Source organism: Vulpes lagopus, chromosome X (assembly GCF_018345385.1).
Source record: "Vulpes lagopus strain Blue_001 chromosome X, ASM1834538v1, whole genome shotgun sequence".
In the NCBI taxonomy this organism is placed as follows: Eukaryota; Metazoa; Chordata; class Mammalia; order Carnivora; family Canidae; genus Vulpes; species Vulpes lagopus.
This window is the reverse complement of record NC_054848.1, coordinates 62,708,644-62,724,786: the sequence shown is the minus strand read 5'-3', so window position 1 is coordinate 62,724,786 and position 16,143 is coordinate 62,708,644. Positions and strand designations below refer to the sequence as shown.

The window sequence follows — 16,143 nt, the reverse complement described above, 5'->3', positions numbered from 1 at the left end:
AAGCTCCTGCTTTCTCAGGGACTGGGCTTTTCTGTACTGGCAGCCCTGGCTGCTGGCCTTAGCCTGGCTCCTCGTGGGGGCCCCTTCCCCTTGGATGCTCTTTTATTTCTTTTTTTTTTCCATCTTCCTACCTCGATAGAAGCGCGAACTCTTCTCACTGTAGCATACCAGCTGTTCTCTCTTTAAATCTCAGGCCAGGAGCGTCTCCCCTCTCCTGTCTCCCGGCCGCCACTGCCGCCTCGAGTCCTGGAGCCTGGAGCGACGTCACAGCCATGGCCGGCATCAAAGCTTTGATTAGTTTGTCCTTTGGAGGAGCAATTGGGCTTATGTTTTTGATGCTTGGATGTGCCCTTCCAATATACAACCAATACTGGCCTCTTTTTGTTCTGTTTTTTTTACATCCTTTCACCTGTTCCATTCTGCATAGCGAAAAGATTAGTGGAAGACATAGATGCTATGAGTAATGCTTGTAAGGAACTTGCCATATTTCTTACAACAAGCATTGTTGTCTCAGCTTTTGGACTCCCCGTTGTGTTTGCCAGAGCACATCTGATTGAGTGGGGAGGTTGTGCACTTATTCTGAACAGGAAACACAGTCATCTTTGCAACTACACTGGGCTTTTTCTTGGTCTTTGGAAGCAATGATTACTTCAACTGGCAGCAGTGGTGAAAGGAATTACTGAACTATTGTCAAGTGGACTTCTTGTCATTTGTTGGCCATCCACACACACAGGAGATGGGGCAGGAATGCTGAGTGGTACAGCAAGCCTCTTGGGGGTATTCTAGGTGCTCCCTTGTCACTTTTATTGTAAGCATACTATTTTCACAGAGACTTGCTAAAGGATTAAAAGTATTTTCTCTTTTGGAAAAGCTTGACTGATTTCATACTTATCTCTAGTATGCTTTTTGTGGTGTCCTGCTGAATTTAAATGTTTATGTGTCCCTGTTTAGTTATTTTTTTAAATCAGTATGCAATGTTAAGCCTTTTTAAAATGTAATAACCATTTGCATTGGTTAGGAATTAGATTTCTGCTGGCTATTACTGGGCTAAAGGATATCTTTTGTCTTAAAATTATTTAACCTCCATTGCAAAAAGTTAAAAGTTTTCAATTCATCAGAATGACATCGCTCCCAATTTTATGCAAACATGCAGACTGTTGGCATACTTTATAGACTGTATACTCAGTGCAAATATAGCTGCATTTTTACCTCACAGGGGCCAAGTATTAATTAATGCCCATGCCTTCCATAAGGGTTGCTGGTTTTGCCAGTGAGCAGGTGTTTTAAGAATTGAAAATAATCTTTTGGAATTGCTACAAAGGAGTGCTTTTCTTCTCAGTTGTTAGAAGAATTTATTGTTAAAGGTAAGTGTGTAAAACCAGATTTCTGAGATGGTTTTTATTTATGTTTATTATAGTTAAAATAGAGTGAGTTGCATTGTGGGAAGAAACGACATTGAAATTCCATTTTTTTGAATCCTCTATCTATTTATAAGTGAAATGTTTGATCTTCTATCAGCCTTTCATATGTGTGAAATGGACTTACGCGGAACTACTACTGAGTTAGGAGTCTCTCAGGTTCTGTCTCCCTTTCTGATATTTCCCACTCATTTCTTCTCCTTTCCCCTTTATTCCCTTTCACTATTTCTTATATTCCCCAAATGAATGAGACCATGAAATGTTTGTCCTTCTCCGATTGACTCATTTTACTCAGCATAATACCCTCCAGTTCCATCCACGTTGAAGCAAATGGTGGGTATTTGTCATTTCTAATGGCTGAGTAATATTCCATTGTATACATAAACCACATCTTCTTTATCCATTCATCCTTCGATGGACACCGAGGCTCCTTCCACAGTTTGGCTATTGTGGACATTGCTGCTATAAACATCGGGGTGCAGGTGTCCCGGCATTTCATTGCATCTGTATCTTTGGGGTAAATCACAAGCAGTGCAATTGCTGGGTCATAGGGCAGGTCTATTTTTAACTCTTTGAGGAACCTCCACACAGCTTTCCAGAGTGGCTGCACCAGTTCACATTCCCACCAACAGTGTAAGAGGGTTCCCCTTTCTCCACATCCTCTCCAACATTTGTGGTTTCCTGCCTTGTTAATTTTCCCCATTCTCACTGGTGTGAGGTGGTATCTCATTGTGGTTTTGATTTGTATTTCCCTGATGGCAAGTGATGCGGAGCATTTTCTCGTGTACTTGTTGGCCATGTCTATTTCTTCCTCTGAGATTTCTGTTCATGTCTTTTGCCCATTTCATGATTGGATTGTTTGTCTCTTTGGTGTTGAGTTTAATAAGTTCTTTATAGATCTTGGAAACTAGCCCTTTATCTGATACATCATTTGCAAATATCTTCTCCCATTCTGTAGGTTGTCTTTGAGTTTTGTTGACTGTATCCTTTGCTGTGCAAAAGCTTCTTATCTTGATGAAGTCCCAATAGTTCATTTTTGCATATGTTTCTATTGCCTTTATGGTTGTATCTTGCAAGAAGTTACTGCGGCCAAGTTCAAAAAGGGTGTTGCCTGTCTTCTCCTCTAGGATTTTGATCGAATCTTGTCTCACATTTAGATATTTCATCCATTTTGAGAGTTTATCTTTGTGTGTTGGAAGGGGAGGTGGGCTGGGGGTGGGAGTGACTAGGTGACAGGCACTGAGGGGGGCACTTCATGGGATGAGCACTGGATGTTATTCTATATGTTGGCAAATTGAACACCAATAAAAATAAATTTATATAAAAAAGTGTTCAATATCACAATTCTCCAAATACAGCTTTAATTATTTTTCACACAGTAAAACTGCCTTCTCATTTCCCAGTTCTAAAACAAAAGCAATAATGATACTGGCCATTCTGAGAACCAGTAGTAATCCTCAGGTAGAATTTGATTCATACATAGCTCATATATGAAAAAAAATGTTTAAAGCTTGACTGAATGCAGGTGTTTTGTCCTGCATTTTCCAAATTATTAGACAATGGGATATAATGGAAGAAATAGAAAATTTACCAAAATAACATTGTGGCTACAATTATACTTTTGCTACATGGTTAATACATTGATTCAATCAATGAATAGCTACAAGATGACCAAAATTTACTTTTCACACTTAAATAGCATTTAGTTAATACATTATTTCGGTTTTTTAAATAAGTTGTGAAGCAGGTATTATTGTCTATATCTCACAGATAAGGAAGATGAAGCTCAGAAAGTTTTGGAGGAGGTTTTCTATTACCATTACAAAAAAAGTTTAATTTGCTCAAATATATTTAATATTTAAATCTATGAATTGACTCTTAGTTGAATGATCATTTTATTCAATTTAATTACAAGTTCAAATATCTTCATTATCTTTTCTAGTGTGGCCATTTAGGTGACCCAATAATCCGTGCTCTATTTTTTAATTCAGTGTTTTCAGCCTAATTAATTTTCCATTTAACACATTGTCTTAGAAAAAAATTATCTGAAACATTTTTTTTTTTTTTTTTAGGGAGAAGCAGGCTCCATGTCAGGAGCCTGATGCGGGACTCAATCCCGGGACTCCAGGATCACACCCTGGGCCAAAGGCAGGCGCGAAACCACTGAGCCACCCAGGGATCCCTATCTGAAACATTTTTACATCACTTCTATGCTCTCTTATCTCAACTACATTCAAAATAACTGCAATTTAGGTAGGACAGATATTTAAAAATAAATACAAATTTATACAAGTATATATCATTTTTAAAAATATATACTTATACTTAAAAATATATATATATACTTGTGTGAGTATCCTTTCACACAAATAATGTTAAAAAACAAAAATGTATCTATAGCCCTATACTAAGATGATCTGAATAAAATTAAATAATTTCATAATTTTGTTAACGTATTCCATAGGAAATGAGAAGACTTTTTGGGTTTTTTGTTGTTTGTTTGTTTACTATTTTTGTCAGTAAAAGGAAATAAAATTTTCAGATATAACCTCCAAAGGAAGTTAATTGTCTTAACTCAAAATAAAAGAGCTTAGATTTATAAAAAAAAAAAAAAAAAAAAAAAAAAAAAGTTATGTAAGAGATTTTCAAAGGAAGCAAATAATTTCATAAAATTGTTTTTCTTAATTTCCGAACTCAACACAGGAGTGGTAACAATCTCAAGATTGCCAAGTTCTTTAAAAGTCTAGGGTGTTCAAAAAAAGGAAGCCTCTTTAAATATTCTATATTAAAACGTTTAAATATTCTATATTAAAACGTTTGGAAAATGCCCTGGATTAGGAGAATTAAACTTAAATTATCTCATCCAATTCGTAGCTTTTCTTTAAACATGTCTTTTATAATAAGTAATGCAGACAATGAAAATTAAAGATAATTTAAAGTACAAACTACATCTCTCAACAATTAAGATATAATCACATACATTCTAGATAGAACCTTTTCTTTCAACCTTGACCATTTTGTTTATAACAGACTAATGCCAACCACTGTACTGTGATATTTATTATTATTAAATCCTTCTAGAAATTAGAATAACCTAAATGGCATTAATTCTGTGAAACTTAAAAATCTATATATTTTCTTTTTTTTTCTTTTAGCTTAAAAAAGCTATCTATAAAATCTGCAATGTTTGAAAAATCATATTCCATTATTTCTTTTAAGTCACAAATGGGATGATCTGTCTAAACCTTAGTACAAAAGTATTTAGATGTTAACATTGTTTAGATTACCATGTGAGCATTTATCTTTATGAGCTTCTTATTAGATATGAAGTATAATCATCAATAGTTAAATGCCAGTGATAGATAAAATTTAAAAAAGCATATTCTGTGTGATTTGCAAAAGAAGACATAAAATTATCTAATTGCTTTTGCAGAAAGTTCACCTATACAAGAAGAGCTAATGCTGAGCGTGTTTATATGATGTGGCACATAATTACTTACCAGAGGAATGCTACCTGGCTCAGAAACACTAATCAGAATCATTCTAATTCTCCCCTAGAAAGACAACCTTGTGGGACCCCTGGGTAGCTCAGCGGTTTAGCGCCTACCTTGGGCCCAGGGCGTGATCCTGGAGTCCTAGGATTGAGTCCCACATCAGGCTCCTTGCACGGAGCCTGCTTCTCCCTCTGCCTATGTCTCTGCCTCTCTGTCTCTCTCTTTCTCTGTGTCTCTCATGAATAAATAAATAAAATCTTAAAAAAAAGACAACCCTGCCCTGGGTAGTCCCCTGCCAAATTCTAAGCATTTTGGTTATTCACTGGTGTCATACTGCCCTCCACCCCCAACACTGGCCAGGTAGCTAGGATGTAGCCATTTAATATTTACAAGGAATATCATAATCTTGGCCACAATAACACGTGCAGTGCTATGACTAAGTGGCTCTATTTTTTTAAGATTTTATTTATTTATTCATGAGAGACACACAGAGGCAGAGACACAGGCGGAGGGAGAAGCAGGCTCTATGTAAGGAACCCAACATGGGACTCGATCCTGGGTCTCCAGGAACAGGCCCTGGGCTGAAGGAGGTGCTAAATCGCTGAGCCACCTGGGCTGCCCACTAAGTGGCTCTATTAAAGTTAAACAGGAAATCCTAGAAGAGCATAAATAGTGTCCTCCTCCCATAATCAGGAGATACAAGTTTCCTGACACAAATCAGAAATTCTGGAAAATCAGACACAATTCCTAAAAGACATTCTCTAAATCAAAGACTTGTCCAGATACTTATGCCACAATCCCTGAGAGATGGAACATTTCAACTGTCAGGTAGGAGAGGAAACTATATGAGAAGACAAAGAGAGGAGAAAAAAAAATAGAAGACAAAGAGAGGTTCCATGACCTGATGGTCTTGGTAAAGCACATGGTAAAGGCAGTAACAATGCCAAACAGGCACCAAATGAAAATGCCTCCTATTCCAAACAAAACCAAAGAAACAAAACAAGAAATTTCTTTTATCAGCCAAACTATCCACTAATTTTGTAAATGGTATTTCAAAGAAAGATTTGAACTGCTTAAGGGCACCTACATTAAAAAAAAAAAAGATTTATCAATCAGAAAAGCCTCAAATTATGTCCTATGTATTTTATTTTATTTTTTTTACTCATCAGAGAGAGAGAGAGAGAGAGAGAGAGAGAGAGAGAGTGAGAGAGAGGCAGAAACACAGGCAGAAGGAGAAGCAGGCTCCATCAGGGAGCCCGACATGGGACTCAATCCCAGGTCCCCAGGATCACACCCTGGGCCAAAGGCGATGCTAAACCACTGAGCCACCCCGGCTGCCCCTGTCCTATGTATTTTCTAATTTTAAGTTTCTCAGCTTTGATGTCCTCCAACTCTCCTTTTCATTCCAAATATGAGTTCCTGGTAAGTTTCTGTATGTCAAAAGATACTTTTACAGATCAATGACAAATTATTCTGTTTGAAAATTGTCTGATGGGCAGTAAAGATATCCTTTATGGCTAAGGTATCCTTATCTTACATGACTGAGAAAAACATTGCCTCCAGAAGGTGTATCCCATTTTTTCCTTAATAAACTGATAAAAGATTAATACAGTATCAAAGAAGCATTGCCATTTTCTAAAACATATTAATGGCTAGTAAATCATATTGTATCAATTCATATAATTACTCAATTTTTATTTAAGTTTCAGGGATGAGCATAAGGAAATCTAATTCATTACCTGGAAAGCTCATGCCTGAGATATTTACAACTGTAACAGCATCATGAAGGAGAGATACTCTAAATACTAAAATATAAAGTTTTTCGTTCACCTGAATTTCCTCAAATACAGAGTACAACCAGCCACAGGATTTACTGCAGCAATCAAACTACCAAAGCAAAGGTTGTGGAGCAATGACAGATCTTGAAAGTTGAAGTTCTTCACCTGAAATATGTCACACAGGGTAAGGCCTATCCCAAATGCATTCCATATGATTCCAACTACAGCATACAACAGAATGGTCCCTATGTTTTAAAAAATTGGCCATATGGGCATAAAATATCCCATTTAAGGACTTTTGGTAAAAATAGATACAGGAAAAATATATAAGTATCCACAACAGGTAGGGAGTTGTCATTTAAACTGTAAAATAATGCTCCCATGATAAGACCTACAAATATGAAGAGACAACATTCGGGTACAACTGTGGGCATCTTATTGAGTTAAAATCTCAGAAAAGAGAAAGAATAATATTTTAATGTCTACATTATCAATCATCTATATGTCAGCATTCTTGTCAAGCCTCATGAGTTCAGGAAAATAGCTTTTTGGTCAATTCACAGTTTTTATTTTAATATTGACTGAATAAACATGCAGAGGCATGGATAGAGGCATTTTCCTTTATAATGAAAAAATATTTACTAATAAAATAAAATTATCCATAAAAAACAACAAGATTATTCAAATGCCTACTGAATCATTTTCAAATGTAGGTACATCTGAAAAAGTAGGCACATTTGAAAGTGGGAACAATCCATTTATCAGTTGGCAACATTCTTTTTCTCTTTTGATGGTTGTACTAATGATCACCAGAGCTTAAAAAGTATAAAACTGAAAACCATAATTTAAATGATTTCAATAATAAGAGATGAAAGGGGTTTCAGTAATCATAACTAATACTTCATAGATAAAGAATGATAATTAATTTATCATAAGGAAATTGAGCCTAAAAAGGCAAGGTGACATTTCATTGTTATACAGTATGTGACAGAGCTGGGATGACAAACCAACCAGGTCTCCTGACTCCTATGTTCCTGTAATTATCCCAAACTCTCACTTGCTCTGATTGATAGACCTGTGCTTACATTAATTCATACCACTGTATTATCAAAATACATTCCCAAGTATAAAGTTTGCTTTTTTTTTTCTCAGAGTATAATAAGAAGTCCTTCATCTTATGAGGGAAATGCAGTAACCTCCAGCTGGCCACAAGGCAGCAGTTCTGTCTTATTCTGTATTTTTTTTACCTTTGCCACATCATCATGCTCTAGCTTACAGGAAGTCTATAGATATAACTATATAATCAACTCTCTTTGTTACAGGAAAGACCTTAACAATCATCTGAGCTAACCCATGCCCTTCTTTGCTATGCTAATCCCTACCAATACACCACATTTTCTAATATAACTGAATTAATTGACTACAAATTTCTCCAGGATTGAAGCTACCTTTTACACTTATCCCCTGGCACGTTACTGGCACATAGAAATAGCTGAACACGTACGTATCAAAAAAATAATAAAAGAAAGCCATTTGTCTCCTAAGCTGAATTTATTTTGTGGTAAATCCTCAACAGTGCAATTGCTGGGTCGTAGGGCAGGTCTATTTTTAACTCTTTGAGGAACCTCCATACAGTTTTCCAGAGTGGCTGCACCAGTTCACATTCCCGCCAACAGTGTAAGAGGGTTCCCCTTTCTCCACATCCTCTCCAACATTTGTGGTTTCCTGCCTTGTTAATTTTCCCCATTCTCACTGGTGTGAGGTGGTATCTCATTGTGGTTTTGATTTGTATTTCCCTGATGGCAAGTGATGCGGAGCATTTTCTCATGTGCATGATGGCCATGTCTATGTCTTCCTCTCTGAGATTTCTGTTCATGTCTTTTGCCCATTTCATGATTGGATTGTTAGTTTCTTTGGTGTTGAGTTTGAGAAGTTCTTTATAGATCTTGGAAACTAGCCCTTTATCTGATACGTCATTTGCAAATATCTTCTCCCATTCTGTAGGTTGTCTTTGAGTTTTGTTGACTGTATCCTTTGCTGTGCAAAAGCTTCTTATCTTCATGAAGTCCCAATAGTTCATTTTCGCTTTTGTTTCTTTTGCCTTCGTGGATGTATCTTGCAAGAAGTTACTGTGGCTGAGTTCAAAAAGGGTGTTGCCTGTGTTCTCCTCTAGGATTTTGATGGAATCTTGTCTCACATTTAGATCTTTCATCCATTTTGAGTTTATCTTTGTGTGTGGTGAAAGAGAGTGGTCTAGTTTCATTCTTCTGCATGTGGATGTCCAATTTTCCCAGCACCATTTATTGAAGAGACTTCCTTTCTTCCAATGGATAGTATTTCCTCTTTTGTCGAATATTAGTTGACCATAAAGTTGTGGGTCCACTTCTGGATTCTCTTTTCTGTTCCATTGATCTATGTGTCTGTTTTTGTGCTAGTACCATACTGTCTTGATGACCACAGCTTTGTAGTACAACCTGAAATCTGGCCCCCAGATATGGTTTTCTTTTTTAATATTCCCCTAGCTATTTGGGGTCTTTTCTGATTCCACACAAATCTTAAAATAATTTGTTACCCCAAAGATACAGATGCAATGAAACGCCGGGACACCTGGACCCCGATGTTTATAGGAGCAATGTCCACAATAGCCAAACTGCGGAAGGAGCCTCAGTGTCCATCGAAAGATGAATGGATAAAGAAGATGTGGTTTATGTATACAATGGAATATTACTCAGCCATTAGAAACGACAAATACCCACCATTTGCTTTGACGTGGATGGAACTGGAGGGTATTATGCTGAGTGAAGTAAGTCAATCAGAGAAGGACAAACATTATATGTTCTCATTCATTTGGGGAATATAAATAATAGTGAATGGGAATATAAGGGAAGGGAGAAGAAGTGTGTGGGAAATATCAGAAAGGGAGACAGAACATAAAGACTCCTAACTCTAGGAAACGAACTAGGGGTGGTGGAAGGGGAGGAGGCTGGAGGGGGGGTGAATGGGTGATGGGCACTGTGAGGGGGGCACTTGACGGGATGAGCACTGGGTGTTATTCTGTATTTTGGCAAATTGAACACCAATAAAAATAAACTTATTATTAAAAAAAGTAAAAGATAAAAAAAACAAAATATAATAGTTTTAAGTTCTGTCTCAGAGTCTTATGTTCTCAATAAAATGTGGTGGCTGGACTATAAAAAATGAATTTATTTTGTAATAGTTTCAAAAGTGCTTTCACATATATTCCCCTAATTGATTCTCTCATCACACCAACATAGCAATATAAATACTGTTATTCCCATTTTAGGAATAATAGAAATGAGTCACAAAGAAATACTTCACTTACTCAACAAATGCTTATTGATTGTATAGGTCCCAGGCCCTGGCTCTGAAATTGCACAAATATTCAATATCTCAATGTAATCTCTTCATACCACTCTGCTTCAATCCTTACCTTTTATAAAATCATTTCTTTCTTCTAGGCATTGAATTAATTTGAAAGTTCCTCATGAGAAGGATAGGGTCTTATTCAACTCCATGGGCCAAATATAGTACCCTACACTTAAAATGTGCTACAACAATATTTGTTGAATTAATGAATAAATGCTAACAAGGAAGTTTTGTTTTAATTTACGTCCTCTTACTAAGGTTATGGCAAAAAATCATCTGGCAGTAATGGCTCAATAAAGTCCTATTTAAACAAATGGGAAAAAATTAAAAATACAAATAAACAAATAAAAAGAAAAAATAAACAAATGGGGATGGATGACCTATTGGGAAGTCTCTTTTATCCTATACTCCTGACATTAACATTTAATTAGGCTATTTACTGAAACGAATATGTCTAGTCCTGCAAAAATGATTTAAAAGAACCTTTTAAACCTATGAATTATTGTCACCCAAGGTAGCATGTATTTCTATCAGGGAGGCATTGAGACCAGCAGTCCAGTTCTGTTTTATAAACTTCAAAAAGCATCTTCTCTCTCTGGGCCTCAGATTTCCTATCTATAGAATGAGAGTGTTGGATGAGAATTATCACTAAAGGTTTTTTCCTGTTCTGACAATTTACCATGCTATGAATCTATGGATTTTATGTGTGTCATCATTAAATATTACATTTCATGAATAGTAAAGCTTCAGCATCTATAGTATCACTTAAATAAAACATGATTTTAGAATAAATTAATTAATCAATGACAAAATTTTAAAGATTCTTACATGTTTTCTTGGCATTGTTTTTGGTTATGGACATATAAATAAATGGTCACTCAATCATAAGCACATTGCAGTTTTAAAGGATTCATACATTTTTAATATTACCAAGGCAAATGCCAGATAAACTATTAAGGAAGATAAAAGGAGGGAGGCGCTAATATGGGGGAATATTAGGAGCACCCTAGGCTTGCCTCATACCTAGAACACAGCTAAATAAATATAAAATTATACTGAATACCCAAGAAATTGATATGAGGACTGTCAGAACAAGCTGCACAGCTAGAAAGAAAGAAGAGACCATATTGTGGAACGTAGAAGATGCAGAGATGTGATTTGATGGAGAAACAGATTGTGGGCCCTATGAAAGGGAGGGAGCCCTGGTCACAGAAAAAGGCAAGAGGGAGGGAGAAAGAGAGAGAGAGAGAGAGAGAGAGAGAGAGAGAGAGAGAGAGAGAAAGTGCACAGGAGATCATACAAGGAAAATATTTTCCTAAATCCATTGACTGAGCAAACAAGAGGAGCTGATTTTAAGTTTTACAAACAATGGGTCTCAAATACTAAAGTTTTAGAGGTCCTCAGCTTGGCCAGTGTGGAGCCCAGAGGGCACTGCAGTGCTCCCGTAGAGAAGGAGGGCATATAGACCAGAGGAAATGGCCTTATTTAAGGATCCCCTGGGGCACAATGAGAGAGATGTTTCCTCCTTCTTGGAGCACATCTAAGAGAGGTGTCATTGCCCCTGTGGGGACAGAGGAGCCAGCAGGTGCCCTTCCCAACCCATAATCTTTGCATAGGTTCAGAGACAACCGCTGAAGGCAGCTAATCTGGAAACTTGCTCTTTGGTGCACTCTACTTCAAAATCCATACCCCTGTGCTTTGGTGCAACTGCCTCTCTTGGACAAACCTGCATCAATCCCAATGTGGCAAGATCCATCCCCAGAGGACAAGAATGGATCCCTGCCATGCCAAGTCCCAAAAGCTTGGAATTTGAAATGTCAGCCAGCCTGCCTGGGATAGAACAAAGGTGTACTGTGCTGCTGGGTGAGCAGACATCCAGGATACAGACAGGTTGAGGGTAGAGATGGGAAGGAAACCTGGGACACATTAGGGAAGATTGGTTTCTCTCTCAGTTTGTTTCCTATAGATAAGAGTCTCTCATGGTTTGTGTGTGTGTGTGTCTCTCTCTTTCTGATTTCATTTTATTTTTTTTCCTGCCCTTTCCCTGTGGAAAATTCTATTTTGCTTCTTAAATTCCATACATGAGTGAAATCACTTGATAATTGTCTATCTCTGATTGACTTATTTTGTTAGCATAAATCCCTCTGTTGCATCCATGTCATTGCAAATGGTAAGATGTCATTCTTTTATTTGACTGAGTAATATTCCACTGTATACATATACTTCTTTATCCATTCATGAGTCCATAGACATCTGGACTCTTTCTATCAAAAAGATTTATTTCATTTTTTGATGGCTGAGTAATATTCCATCTTATATGAATATATATCTTCTTTACCCACTCATATGTTGATGGGAATCTGAGTTCTTTCAATATTTTGGTTATTGTGGACATTGCTACTATAAACATTGTGATGCAGGTGCCCCTTCAGATCACTATGTATATATCCTTTGGGTAAGTACCTAGTAGTACAATTTCTGAGTCATAGGATAGCTCTATTTTTAACTTTTTGAAGTATAAAGCTATTACTCTCAGGAACAGGAAACATAAAAGGCTTTCCTCCACATAGAAAAGGTCAGAGAGGGACACCTGGGTGGCTCAGTGGTTGAGCGTCTGCTTTCGACTCAGGGCATGATCCTGGAGTCCTGGGATCGAGTCCCACATCAGGCTCCCTGCATGGAGCCTGCTTCTCCTCTCTCTGCCTGTGTCTCTGCCTTTCTCTCTGTGTCTCTCATGAATAAACAAATTAAATCTTTTTTTTAAAAAAAGAGGTCAGAGACTTAGACAAAATGTCAAGATGGAGGAATTGACCTCAAAAGAAAGAATTTTAAAAAGTCACAGCTAGGGATCTAGTCAAAACAGATATTAGTAATACATCTGATCCAGAATTTAAAGCAACAATCATAACTTGAGACTTGAGAAAAGGACCAGTACCAGGGAGTTGCTTTACACAGAGATAAAAGATGTAAAATCTACTCAGACTGAAATTTAAAATGCTATAACTGAGTTTCAAAACTGACTGGTATAATGATCACAGGGATGGAAGAAGCACAGAAATGAACAAGTGATATAGAAGAAAAAATATGAAAAATAATGAAGATGCAAAGAAGAAAATAAAAGTAGTAGATCATGAATGTAGACTTAGGGAACTCAGCAACTTCACAAAGCATAACAACATTTGTATCATAGGAGTCCCAGAAAAAGAAGAGAGGGAAAAGGAGACAGAAGATTTATCTCAGGAAATTATAGCTGAGAACACCCTAATCTGGGAAAGGAAATAGACATCCAAATCCATGAGGCATAGAGAACTCCCATCAAAACCAAAAGCAAGCCAACACCAAGAAATATCATAGTTAAATTTGCAAAACATATAGATAAATAAATAATCTGAAAAGTAGCAAGACTAAAGAAGTCTGCTTGGACAAATATGGTTAGTAAAATATCTCAACACAGAAGCATGGCAGGCAAGAAGGTACAGGCATGATGTATTCAACGTGCTATATGGGAAACATATACAGCTAAGAATATTCTATGAAACAAAACAATCATTTGGAATAGAAGGAGAGAGAAAGAGGGAGGTTCAGCCTGTTAAGTGTCTGACTCCTAATCACAGATCACATATTGATCTCAGGGCTGTGAGTTCAAGCCCTGTGTTAGGCTATACTGTGGTTGTGAAGTCTACTTTAAAAAAAATGAGAAAGATTCCCAGGCAAACAAAAACTAAGGGAGTTGGTTAGCACTAAACCAGCCCTGCAGGAAATATTAACTGTTTTCTTTGAATAAAAAGTAAAGACCAAAAGTGACAAGTACAAAAAGATAAGAGGAAATCTCCAGAAACAATGAAAAAAGTCATAACATGGCACTAAGTTTATATCTATGAAAAAATGCTCTGAATGTAAATGGACTAAACACTCCAATCAAAAGACATAGAATGTCAGAATAGATAAAAGAAAAGATGCATCTATATGCTACCTACAAGAGATTCACTTTGAACCTAAAAACATATGCAGATCAAAACTAAGGGGATGAAGAAATATTTACCATGTTCATGGATGTCAAAAGAAAGCTAGCGTGTCCATACTTATATCAGAAAGACTAGATTTTAAGCCAAAAACGGTAACAAGAGATTAAAAAGGTCACTACAGCATAATAAAGGGGAATATTTAATAAGAATATTTAACAATTGTAAATATTGATGCCCCCAACTTGGAAGCACCCAAATGTTTAAAACAATAACAAATATAAAGAAACTTATTAAAAATAATAGAATATTAGTAGGGGAATTTAGTACCCCACTCACATAAATGGACACACATCTAAACAGAAAATCAACAAGAAACAGTGGCTTTGAGTGGCACACTGGAACAGATGGATTTTATAGCTCCTCAAGGAGCTAGCAAAGGAACAACAAGTGAATTTTGAGGTCAGCAGAAGAAGGGAAATTAATAAAGATTACAGCAGAAACACATGATATAGAAACAAACAAATGGACCAAAAGAAACACCCCAGCAGAAAAGCTCAATGAAACCAGGAGCTGATTCTTTAAAAAATAATAATAAAATGGATAAACCCCTTGCTAAAATTTTCAAAAAGAAAAGAGAACAGATACAAATAAATAAAATCATTAATGAGAAAGTAGAGATCACAACCAACACCACAGAAATACAAAAATTTTAAGAGAATAACATAAAAATTATAAGCCAAAAACATGGAAAATGTGGAAGAAAACATAAAAACCTATGAAGGACAAAAACTGAAACAGGAAGAAATATAAAACCTTAGCAGAACCATAACTAGGAAAGAAATTGAATTAATAATAAAAAAAATCTCAACAATAAAATTTCAGGACCTAAAATATTCCCAGGGTGATGCTACCAAACTTTTAAAGAGTTAATACCTATCATTCTCCAATTGTTCCAAAAAATATAATGGAAGGAGAACTTCCATATTATTATTTCTATGAATCCAACATTACTTTTATTCCAAAACCAAAGACTCCACTAAAAAAGAAAATTAAAGGCTAATGCAAAAATTCGTAACAAAAGAATAGCAAATAAAACCCAACACTAAAAAAGATGCATCATTAAAAGGACCATTCACAATGCTCAAGTGGGATAATCTCCTGGGCTGTAGAGATGGTTCAATATTGAATCAGTCAAAGTGATATGCCACAATAATAAAAGAAAGGATAATGAATATATGATCCTCTCAATAGATGTAGAAAACGCACTTAACAAAATATAACATCCGTTCTTGAAAGTAACCCTCAACAAAGTAGGGACTGAGGGAACATATCTCAACATCATAAAGGCCATATACAAAAAACAAACAAGCAAAAAACAATTAAAATACTCAATGGGGAATAACTGAGAGTTTTCCTGTAGAGTCAGGAACAAAACATAGATGTTCAATCTCACCATTGCTATTGAACATAGTACTGGAAGTCCTAGACCCAGAAATCAATCAGAAAACAAAAAGAAATAAAAGGCATCCATATTCAAAAAGAAGAAATCAAACTTTCATTATTCATAGAGGACATAATTTGCTATGCAGAAAACCCAAGACTCCACCCAAAAAATTGCTAGAACATATACATGAATTCAGTACAGTCTTAGGACACAAAATGAACATATAGAAATCTGTTGCATTTGTATACAACAAGAATGAATAAAAAAGAAAAAAGAGAAATCAGACAATCAGTCCTATATACAATGCACAAAAACCAAAACATACCTCTAGGATGCCTCAGGTAGACAACATTCTCCCTCCACTACAACTTTTTCACCACCACCATCTCCCAGCCCCCCTCTTTTAAAAATCTTTTTCCTCTTTACCTTTGTTTTTTATCTACATTTCGTTTTCTTTATTTTCTTCTTCTTTGGGATTTTTGGCCATTTATTTTTCACTACTTTCTTTTAAAATTTGTTTTTCACTTTAGTAGTCCTTTTGCTTTATTTCATTCTGATCTTTGTTTTCATTTCCTGGTCTCTGACCTTGTCAGAATCATCTAGGGTGAAATTTACTTAGGTCATGGTTGATATTCTTGACTCAGCCCACTCATACAA

The 16,143-nt window shown here is 36.2% G+C and overlaps 1 pseudogene; it reads left to right on the top strand.

Annotated features, from left to right (window-relative positions):
* The first annotated feature begins 272 nt into the window (after nt 1-272).
* Nucleotides 273-670, top strand: LOC121482281 (annotated as a pseudogene).
* The last annotated feature ends 15,473 nt before the right edge of the window (nt 671-16,143 follow it).